The sequence below is a fragment of the Geospiza fortis genome, unplaced genomic scaffold (assembly GCF_000277835.1).
Source record: "Geospiza fortis unplaced genomic scaffold, GeoFor_1.0 scaffold120, whole genome shotgun sequence".
NCBI lineage: Eukaryota > Metazoa > Chordata > Aves > Passeriformes > Thraupidae > Geospiza > Geospiza fortis.
Window position 1 is genome coordinate 3190830 of NW_005054364.1, and position 12226 is coordinate 3203055.

Sequence of the window (12226 nt, forward strand, 5' to 3'; positions counted from 1 at the left end):
AGGGGCAGCTTGCCCAAAGGGGTAGTTTGGCCAGAATGTCAGGGAATTTACTCGATTTGTTGGAGTGAGGAGCCCTTTAGGCTGATTGATTTTTATTTTTTTTTTTTTAATTGTAGCAAGTGAGAAACCTCGCTGGCAGGAGAGTCAGCGCCTCCATGGACCAACTTAATCTATTGCTCCCTTCCTGCACAGTGACCTGGGCAGGTTGCCATGTTATTCCCTAACCTGTATAGTGCCTGGACTCTCATCAAACCAGCTCATTTCATCCCTATCTTCTAAGGACATGTTTGCAACCTTGTGTTTTAAGTGACCGGGTAAACACACCACTTTGATAAGTTTTGTGCTTCCAAAGAATGACCCAGCCCAAGCTGCTACTGCCATACTGGCAGGGCAGGAAGGGAAAGGTGTTGCCTCCTTTGGGAGTATAAAATAGCCCTCACCCTTCTCAGACCAAGCACTTTGGAGGAAGGTTCCAGAAGCCCAGAGGAAGAAAGGAGGAAGATGTCCTGAGGTATAAATCTTTGGGGAAATCCTGGGGGTAGCATGGTAGCATATGTAACTCCAGAAGTGCATCCCATCTGAATAAGTCAACAATGAGGCAGATTGTATTAAACTATTCTACGGCCTCCAAAACTCATCCCTGTCCTGCACTGCTTCTAGTTATAGCACTAACTGGTGTTACACAGGCTGCTCACAGATGGTACTGGGCTTTCTCTTCTGCCAACTCCATTTCCAGTCCTCCTCCCTCATCAGGATGCACTACAATAAAGAATTGACAGTTCCCTCCCACAGTCCAGTCTAGACTGCATAGTGTACTGCAGCTTAAATTTGTCCAGCCTGAAAATCAGGTCTTCTTCATAGACATGAAGACAAAGTTTATGCAGTAAGGTATCATGGACACCAACTTCTACATGTAGTGTTTTTATTGGATCAGGCCCTTTGTAAGTTTTTTTTTTTTCAACAATTTTAGGGTTTTCCTCTTTCAGGCACGTTATAAACAAGCTTGGTAAGCCTTTTCTTTCCTGGGCGTTGTATTTAATAATTCTTGCGTAAATTTTTTTCTTTATTTTCCAGACTCTTCAACGTTTTTCTAGAGCCAATTCAAGTCTCAATGCAACAGGTACATGCCAGGTTTTATTAATTACTTTCCCTTAGAAGCTACCAGCAAACACCAAGCTTCACAGACCCCTATTTCCACACTACTCAGTGAGGATGCAAAGTCTTGCTAACTTAGTCTTCTACGACATGCGGCTGTGATGATGTTTTTCTAGGGGAAGAAAACCTTTTATTTTTATACTTATGTTACTAAAGTAATGGAATTGAGAGCACTGGCAAACATTTTTTTCTCTTGAGGCATGTTTGACCAGATTAGTGAGGCAGCCATCTGGAGCAGCAGACATTTACATTTTGATTGCACTAGCTAATCAATATGATCATTGTATTATTAATGAGTTATTTTCAGAAGAGGAAAAATCTGGTCAGCTAAGGATCAGAAAATCTGGCTCTGCCATCAACTTTCTATGGGATTTTGAGCCAGATCATTTAAACTCTGAGTGTTTAAGCTTGTTCATACATAAAACAGATGTAACAAAGATTTTGAGCCAGTAGATGGATTTGAAACAGTTATGGAAATAAAATTGTCTGGCTTACTTTCTGGCATTCAAAGAGTTATAAACATAGTGACATAAGGAAGATATGAAGCCCACCTATTTATATTGAGGTGACACAAGTTAATTGGGAAAAAAGCATCTGTTTACCAAAATTATTGAACAATGATAATTATATAATTCAGGACCCAGCCCTCCTTGCCTTTTACAGATATGTGCATGGGAGAACTTGTTAATATGAAACACGGGTTTTTTCTCCCCAAGTTTGTACTGTGTTCTTTCATTGTAGATGTGAGTTATTTGTCTGCATGTCCTGGTACAACTCCTAAAAACTGTCTTGAGAAGGGTTCCAAGGTGCTTCTAGAAAGATGGAAAGGAGTAGAAAAACATGGAGGATTTTAAGACTTTGTAGGTGGAGTTTGGGGAGAATTGGACAGGGACTTTAAATGGCAGATCCAGAGCAGCTTGGAGATTTTGGCACCAAGAACAGCTCTTCATATCCCACAGACTTTGAAATTATATTTATCCTGTGTCTTTCATTGACTTGACGCAGATGCTGTTCTAATTTTCTAGAAACTTTGTTTCAATATTTGTTGGATCTTCAACAAGAATTTTCCTAAAGCTCAAAGTTTCTAATGATTTTCATCAAGGTTTTCACCCAGAAAATTTTTGGTATCTCTCTGCAGGAACTGCTTCAGTTTTACTTACGTTCCACCTGCACAAAGAAAGGAGCTGCCCTTCCATTTGACCTGACTATCCTGGCCAGCCTTTAGCATAGTGCTCAGGACCTTCCTCTGTCATAGGAAACTGCAAACTCCAAGGAAGTAGCTGAGCACTCAGAACTAGAAGAATAGAACTAGATAGCACTATTTATAAAACTAACTGTGGCTTCCACGTGTGCTACTTTGTTTAAAAGTTATGAATCTCTTTTGCCTGAATATATACGGTTTGTGGCATATTTAATTTCCTATTAACTGTAGGGTTTTCTTCTGCTGGTAAAAATGACTAATTTAACCAAGGAAGTGCGGCAAGAATGAAGAGACTTTCATGGGTTCAGAAATTATGCTAATATATTTAGGTCTCTATTTTACTTTGAGGTTGGAGTATAAAGAGATAAACCCTGCAGTTCCTGCTTAACCCTGAACATTATAAGAATGCGTTTTGTGTCCATAAAATAAGAAATGTTCTAATCATCCTGTATCTTGGGAGTTAATGGCATGCTTTTTGTGACACTGAGGAACATCTTTTCACTCTCATAAGAGAGTACTGCAATTCCAATTTTTGCTAACCTTTACAGAAAAAAAAAGTGACTTCTGAATTCAAATCAAATTGCCAAACAGTTGTCTGGGATTGAAGAGGAAGGATGATGAAAGGAGCAAGCAAATCAGCATATGTTATTTTACTGAAACTTTGTCCAAAAAAGAGTCCTGAATTTTTTAATCTGCAGGGATAAAAAAGAATTATAGAAACCTTAATGGAGAACAGAGGTTTGCAAAAATGAAAATACTTCCAAAATGTACCGGAGCTTTAAAAGAAGAGGGAACAAGGCTTTTTATCTCTGGAAGGTAGTACATTTCAAAATTGTCACTAGAAAGGCAGCTGTAATATGGAAAATGGCTACATTTTGCTATAACATTTCTAGCGAGGGACATGTTACAGGATATAGGAAACTGAGAAAAAGGGGTACAAGATGCAAGAGTTTATTTTATGACTCACATAAACCCCTGTTTGACGTTTGCCCAGTGTACCACAATTGCAGACAAACCTAAGGGGCAGAAACCTGGGCTTTGTGTGACTTCCCAGAAAGGCAGTAGTAGCACAGAGAGAGAGCTTGCTGTGTAGTAATTCCTCTTTATGTAAGCAGTCATCAATGAGTTCACGTAATCTCCCTCCACCCCCGCTGTTCTTCCACTCAGCAGCGCTCCGCCAGCACCCACACAGTGACTCACCCCGACAGCCCTTTCTACTGTATACTTACAGAAAGGTTAGAAACATTAGGCTGTTCCTCTCCTGTTCTCCCTCTCCCTACCCCCCTCCCTAAAATTCACTTCAAAACCCTTGCAAAGATAGATACTTTTGACAGTTTTGCTTTGAAATAGTTGGATGGTTGGCATTGCTAGAATTAAGCATCGACTATTTCTGCCTTATTTTCAACAAACTGATCCTTTAATGATCATGACTATATATATTAAAGTAAGAGTGCCTTCTGGCCTTAAAAATGGATATCCACAGCCTCATGATTTTGTTATGAAGCTGCTATTTCCTCATCTTAATTTTTAATGGAGTGTGATGAAGAATTCAAGACTGCAATAATGAAATCTGTATCCTCCCCTCTTCCTTGGTCTCTTGGAGATAGATTCATAACAGTTGAAAATTGTACCATTTGTTGTTTTTTTCTTTCTTTTTATGTTTTACATACAAACCTTAGGGTGGCAAATCCTTCTTCTTCCAACCTCCTCCCCACAGTCTCTGAATGTTACAGAAAAAAGGATTCAAACAGCTCATTCAGTCCCAGAGGGTGTGATGTTTCCAGTGGTCTTATGGTGATAAAGAAAGGTCATAAATGTGAGATAGTAATTTTTTCCCCTTTAGGCAATCATCTTGGGTTCCACCTTGGGTCTTGCTCTAGGAGGACTTGAAGATGGAATGAAATGAGAATTAGTTGCTTAATCCTGGCTGCCAGCTCTTCATTTCTTATTTTGTAAGTCTATGCCACATCCTCTGTGAAAATGCTTCTGATGGATTTGCGTCAAATTGCTTGTTATGCTGTTGTGTTCTTATTTCTTAAGTATTAACCTGCTGTTTATTTATAAATGAAATATTAAATGAAATGACAGGGTGGACAGAGAGATAAAAAGAAGATTTGTGCAGATGTAAGACTTGTCATTCACAAACATAACAAACTTTTCTTACCAGTGACAGCTGTCTCCCAAGACTCAAGTGCTCACAAAAGTGCTCTTAAAAAGGGAGAAACAACATGGAGATATAAATGAAGAGAAAGTATATTACAGAAATGGCTCTTGATGTCAAGTTCAGCCTGGGCTTATGGCTACATAATGGTTCTATGGGTTATTCACAGGAAACATCTATATATACACTGTGGTACACACTCATTTTCAATAAAGCCAAATACAGTTCTTTTCTGTAGGAGCATTTATACTATGAAAGGAATTCAATGTGTAGAGCAGAAATAAGGTTTGATTCCAGAAACAGCCCAACCCAGACTACTTCACATATCTCTTCTGTTTGCTCTGACATTGCAGATCAGAGAATATGTTCTGCATACAGCTTTATTTTCACTTGTTTTGATGAAATGTCCAAAAAATGTGCCCAGGTGAATTTCAAGCACATTCATCTTCTTAAAGAGGTAAAAATGAAGCAGCTAAATTTTAAACATGTCTGCAGCATGATGTTGTGAATGTTCTCTGCTGCAGGGACAGGGAACATATCTCTGGCTGTAAGAGCTCTTCACAGCACAGACTGTCTGCTCAGTCCAGAAGGTCTCAGCAAGATCTTGTATTTAAAGCCTTTATGGAACATCAGAGTCTAATGTGAGCACAATATTCACATTCAGTGGTGTTCAAGCTCAGAGACCTCTGCATTCTGCATCTCTTGTACCTTGGAGATCTGACTCCTCTGCTCTGCTCATTCTCAGAATAGCTTTGCTTTCCCTGCTCTCTCTTTGGGGTTTCAGGGCAATAGGGAGAGCTCTCTCGCTCCTCATCACCATCACTTCGTGTTGTTCTCTGCTGCTTTCTGTAGTCTGCTGTTTTCATAGTTATGGTAGATGAAATATTGATCTTTAGTAAGTTCCTGAGGGAAAATAAGGTCTTACTCTTTATGTGAACAACTTTCTTTGCAAGTCCCATATACTTTAATATATTGCACTACTAAGGATAAAAAAAAGACTCACCAGGATACATTTAATAAAGGTTTATGTAAAAAAACAAGTCAGCATTTCTTCTCTAAGGACAAGAGAAATTAAAACATAAATTAGCACAAATAAATAACACAAATCATCAGTAAGTTCATAGATTCTGTCAATAGTATTCACTAGTTAACATGGTCCAGTTGTGCCCTGAAGCCCAGGAGTGTTCTTAGATTCAGGCTCTATGCATCTCTGTTTGCTGCTCATAGATCTTGCCTGCCTGACTTGCAGGAATGGCCATCTCCTATCTGCTCTGATAAGCACTGACTGGCAGGGCAGTGGGAATATGGGATGGCCAAGTTGAGCACTTGAGGGGATGAATATCTCTTTGTGCATAGTTTGAATCAGAGGGCAGTCTGTTCTCAAACCTCCTGTTTGGTAACAAGTCAACAAAATTTATCTGAGGGCTGCAGAGTAGACATAACTGTGTGGCACCTTCATGGCCAACATGAATTTGACTGGAATTGGAGATGTTGTCATCCAAGGAGATACTGCCTTGCAGGGTGCCTGCAGGGCATAGTGGTCAAGGTCACAGGCATAAGCTTCCACATCCAGGTGAAAAAATGAGGTGATGTGTGTACAAACTCTTTAATACTGGACACTGCTCTACTGGGGTTTGTGTGGAATGGCTATTTCTTTCTCTCTTTTTAAGAATCTATAGAAATATATCGTCCCAATTTTAATTGGGTGGTCAAAGCTCAGTTGTCACCATGGAAATTTTTAAAAGAGACTACTACTGATGCACTAGAGGAAAATCTGCATGTTTGAAGAAATCACATTTATTTGGAAGTTCTGGAACTCACAAGATGTGTATTTTCACCTGAGAATAAATTTTCAGGTGCTGAATCCCAGCTTGCTTCTCAACAGACATGTTTTTCTTCAGTGTTCTCTAAACGTATTCTCTTTTTTTATGCACTAATTGTTTAGTGGTGCCTGTATCTGCTCCTGCAGATCATGACAAGAAATCCATTCTATTGTGGAGTACACTCATGAATTTGTGTGCTGCAGAGCTGCTTTGGGAGTTAATCTGAGCATCTCTGGACTTTGTGAAGTAAATATGTATATGCAAATTTGAATAGAGCCTTATGATCACATGGGAGATTTCAAATTCAAATGACAGCTGGGAACCCAGCTCCCTACTCTACTTTAATGAAATCTGAATACTTTCCAGTCTTGCAGGCCTTTGGAGAATCTCCTGACATTTCAGGAGGGAAATACCCTTTTTCTTCTAACCCCGGAGTTTCAGTCTGCCAAACACATAGTCTAATATTTTCTGCAGAATGTGAAAAGAAAGTAAAGCATTTCCCTTTCAATTTCTCTGCAGCTTTACTAGTTACATTTGTTCAGATGAATGCTAAAAAAGAGTTAGCTATGTTAGCTAAAAGTTAGCTCCCCCTTCAATATTGGAGAATAAAGTAAAGCCAGACCAAGGGAAAATAGATTTGCCACAGGGGGAAATGCTTCTTTCTTTTATCACCTTTTTTGCTGCTTTTCCACTTATAAGTCTTCGTACTCATTTTCTTCACCCCATTTTTTGAGTTGTGTCTGGGGTAGGGATTTGTTCCCATGGAGCTACTTTCTGTACTTATAGTACTAGGACTGCATCTCTTCTGCTTTTTAGTCTGTTGTGCTCCTCTCCATGCCACCAGAAGACTGATGGTACTCTGTTTTGGAAAGGAGCTAATTTCCCAGCCTTTGACCAGGTTTGCAGACTGTTCTTCCAATGCTGGTTCTTTTTTCATCAGTGTAAGAAGCCGAGGGTTATTTTGAAATATTTTTTTTTTATTTCTCACCCTTGTTTTTGTTTTTTCTTTTGGTTTTTGTTAGTTTGTTTAGGTTTTTGGTTTTGTTTGTTTTGTAGTTTTTGTTTGTTTTTAAATCACCAACAAGGACCATTTGAAAGGCTTAAACATTAAATAAACTGTTACTATTGCAGGCTTATTCTAGGCATTGTCAAGCAAAGAAATCCTAAAAATCATCAAGCAGTAATAAAATTTATACATTGGAGAAGATAAACGCTATTATGTCCTTGGATAAATGGGAGTTTTGTTAATTGAGATTGAATATTTTCACCCTTAATTTCAGTCCTTATACTTTCCTGCAGTGTATGTGAATTTTGACATTAAACAGGGAGCTTGCTACTGATTGCAATGAAGCTGGCCTTGTGCCTCTACAATTGAAAGATTACTGAAAAAAATTGGAAATTATTAAATAAGTAAGGATTAAGAATGATCTCTTGCTTGTGTAACCATGAAGAATCCCATGAGCTCAAGCTGCTTAACTTATCAAAAGGGGTTAAAAAAATACTAGTAAAATAATTTTAGACTCCTCAACAGGGTAACAGTATTTGATATTAGAGGTCTTTTCATTCTCCCTTACTTATACTTTTCAAAATCATGTTAAATATTTCTAAAGGCAAACTTTACATGTGAGTAAAATTTTTTGTATGACAATTGTTTTTACTGAAAATAGCCCTTTAGCTGAAGTTTCTGTGGATTGTCCCTTCATTCTGAAATATTATATGTTTTTGATGAAAACCTGAAAACTAATTTTGGTTTTAGAACACTTAAACTGAATGTTATTCTCTTTTCCAGCAGATGAAAATAACAAATTTTTAGATATTTTTCTAAGGTGGGGTTTTGGGCATTTTTCTTATTATGCACTAGCTTCTGTTCAGCCTGAATTTTTACTGCCATCTCAAGCACATAATTAATGGAATTTGAAGGACTATGATTTACAGACAGCTATAGGGACTGAGTTTAAAATGTAGTGATTAATTTGAGACTGGAGCAGCCATCATGTGACGTGGCCAAGGCTAGCAAATGGATGTTCACATGCGTGACTCTTGAAGTTTCTTCTTTTCTTTATGCTCATATAATACAATGAGACTTTTCATACTCAGATGCTGTAATTATCTTCTACTAGGCTTGTGATGTGTTCTCTCCTACTTTTCTAAAGCATTAACATACACATAGTCACACATTCACTGTGATTTAAGACTTATTCATCTCCTTTTTTTTTAGTTTTATACCTCATTAAAAAAGCCCTCTAAGTTTTGGGGGTTTTTTTTCCGTTAGCACTCATTTGTACTTTTATTTTTACCTGAAAATCATTAGTGACTCATCATTTTCCAGTACTAGCAACTCAACTTTTTGTGGCACTAATTTGCCTTGCAACAATCTGTTCTCTTTGCATACAGCTGGAATGCTCTGGCTTCTCTTACTAAGAGTGTTAGTCTTCAAATCATTAGTTGCTCTGATGGGTAATATTCATTTTAGGTCCTCTTTTTAATTAAATTCCTTCCATAGCTTTTTACTTACTGGAAAATCAGCTTTCCCATGCTTTTTGCTACTATCCGGGAAGGTGCCATCACAAATTTAAAATTAAATGTTTTACTTTAGTTATTTAGGTTTTGACAAATGCTAATTTTTGTTTTCAGTCCAAATGTTAATTTTTGTTTTCAGTCCAAGTTTTCAGTCTCCATTGAATAACCAGTTATTTTTTGAAAGGAATTAAAATACTCTGACACTGTTTTATTCATCTGTAGTCAAAACTGGCTCCTGATGAATTTTTTGATCACTCATATATAAAACATCTCCACCATCATACCTGATGTTGGTGAGATAGGACAAGGGGAGGAACTCTGTCGGTGCAAGTTTTTGTTTTGTCCCCGGGCAGCAAATGCAGGGCACTATGCCCAACTCCAGCACATATTGATATATCTGTTTAAGTCCTGTGGAAGTTATAAACTGTTGTTCACTCTTGTTTTGTCTGTCCAGGCTGGGAACAAGCCTAAGAAATTGCCTCAGGTTTTAAGGTGTATTTCTATGTTCACATGTTGGCTACTCCTCTGCTTTTGGATTTGTGTTGAGCTCCTTTTCTTATGCTCTTAGAACCAGGTCCTTCTTCAGCCAATGCCTGACATTGCCTTCCTGAACAATGTTCCAGAACTAGTTTCAAGAGAGTAGTTTTGTCTTGTTCTGGCCTGTATTACAGCCGGGGATAATTTCATACTCTCCATTAATTTGATGTATTGTGTACTGTGTCCTTACCCAGCACTCAGATTCTGTGGCATGAGTGAAGAATATTTTCTGAATAGCAGAATATTCAACAGTGCTCTGTTGCCAAACATGTATGTTTTCTTGAAAAGCCGTTAATAAAAATGAATAATTAATGCTCCTTTCCATATCTATAAAGTGTTTTCCCAAATGGACATATTAGAGATGTCTCTGTAATTCTCCTTACAGCACATTTTTATTGTCTGGTCTAATTGCATGTGAGACTTCAAATGTCAGGCAAATGAACACCATCCTGACATATACTCCATGTTCCAAGAATTCCATTCTCCAACTTCTGATAATACCATCATGCCAAAGAAAAGTAAAGCTGACCCCTATATCTTCTATTGGTCATACTCCACTAGTTTGTTAAATACTAGAGATCACCAGAGGTCCCCTCCAGACCACTTATACGTTGTTCTGTGTCAGACATTCGTGTCTCTGGCCGAACTCAATATAAGGAAATCTTAGTTCATACAAATCCAAGGCTTTGCAAAGGTAATTAAAAATTTGATTAAAGTTTTTTAATTTGGAAAAAAAAAATTTTTATTTTTATTTTTTTCCCCAATAGCTGGGGTTCTGATCCAACATTCAAGTAACAAACTTCTTGGTGTGGACCTCTACAGTACCTCAAAAAAGTGCATCTAAAAGATTGCAATTGTAGCAAAAAGGGCCTGGGACAGTCTCCACCTGCTAGAGAGAATACTGACATGGACACTTCTTAAAAAGTTGTTTTTTTCTTTTTTCATATGTAGGCGCTGATCTGTAGAGTAAGAAACTTTCTTTTGAGAACATATTAGTTTAATTTAGATATTTAAAGAGATGGTGTCAATTTGGGGGAGGAAGACAACTTTCTTAACCAAGGCTTAGAACTTGATCCCTGAGTAGATAGAATATGAAACAGGAGAATTTCTGAATGTACAATACATCTTATGGGAAATGAAAGAGGAAAATATTCATCTTCCAGATACAAAATCAAAACATGACCTAGACTAGGAGAAAATGCAGTTGTTGATGATGCAATCTTATTTACTACAGTGAGTTTTTTGTTGTTGTTGGATGTATGTATTCATTCTTTTTCCGTCAAATAAGGCTGTTAAGCACATTAATTAGCTGTAATTGCTTTAATTCAATTTTGAAATGCAGCGATTCATAACATGATAAACAAATTTAACTTGGACAGCTTATTGAGGATCTCAAGGAAATCAGATGTATTTTCTCTTATTGCTTGTTACTTAAGGAAAATCAGTATCTCATTGCTACTAAATTTATTTAGAATATTTATTTTATTATTTTCTATGTCTCCATATGATCATGTTGAGCTGTTTTCTTTCTTAGTATTTCTAAGCTACTGGAATTTCAAGCCAGACAAAATAAGAGTTGAATGAGACCTATTATTGTTTCATTGACTTTGAAGCACTCTGCATTTCCATTCCTCTTCATGGAAAAGGTCACTTTAATCAGTAGTGAATACTTCAGAGCTGATAACACAAAATAATCTTAATAGGTTATTTGAGTATCAATTTGGTTTAGAAGAAATTTCGTTAATTGGAAGAACATGAATTTGTAGCACACTGCAACATGCTCTGGAGAGCTCCAAGGGGACAGTGCTGTTTTCTGCTTTTGGCAATCAAGAACTGTTTGACAGAGTTAGGATTGCTTCTTCCAAAGACAGAATGATTAAAGAAACATGCGACAGCACTCCCTAAACACATACAAGGGTGTTGCAAAAGAGAGGAGAATACAGTATTCAGATGATCAAAGAGATGAGAAGTAAATTTCAGTAAGCAGGATTCAGATTTGACAGTATGGAATCTTCCTAGCATTTAAGATAGTCAGTGAAATGCAGGGATAGCTTTCTTAGGGAGGATATGGGTATTTCAATGCTGACAGTGTTAAAAGCAGACAAAGCACATCCTGGGTGTAAGACAAGATAGGATTCTTTTCTGAACCAAGAGAAGAATTAGATGTCCTCTTAAGGACTCTCCCAGACATATTTTCCATGTTTCCTCTCATTCTTAGATTTCAAACTTGCTCCTGCCAGTATCTGTCCAGAAAACCTCATCCAGTAAGAAGGAGTGAGGCTTCTGTATACAATAACATAGTTTCCAAATCAGTTTGCTTTTCAGGAAGGGTTTCAGCTTTTGCATTTTTTCAGCATTCTAAACCACTCAGGCTTTCAGAGTCTCCTTGCCTGCCAGTTTTGAGCTTTTAAATTAAACCTAATTTTTTTTTTTATCCTTTCAGCCTCTTAAGGGAGATTCACCTCAATATTAGCACTAAAATAAATGTGCCTGAGCTAGCATGGGCATCCAGGCACCTGCTGTAGTCTATGGGGAGAGGACAGATGCTGTTAGAGATCTTATCTCATATCCAAAGTGTTACTTATTGAGATAAGGATCACTTCTCCAGCAACATATACATTTCCATGCAGAAATGTTTCCTATGTATGAAGTTCATTGAAATGGTCTCATGACTTTTAATTTAGTTCAGAGAAAGTGTACTGAAATGTCACACAGGAATTATACAAGTCATAGAGAGTCTGTGATACTTCTCACTGCTTCTGTATATGCCTCTATTTCTCCTGATTACATGGAATATGTAAATGTGCAAATTTGACTTTTTGTAATTGT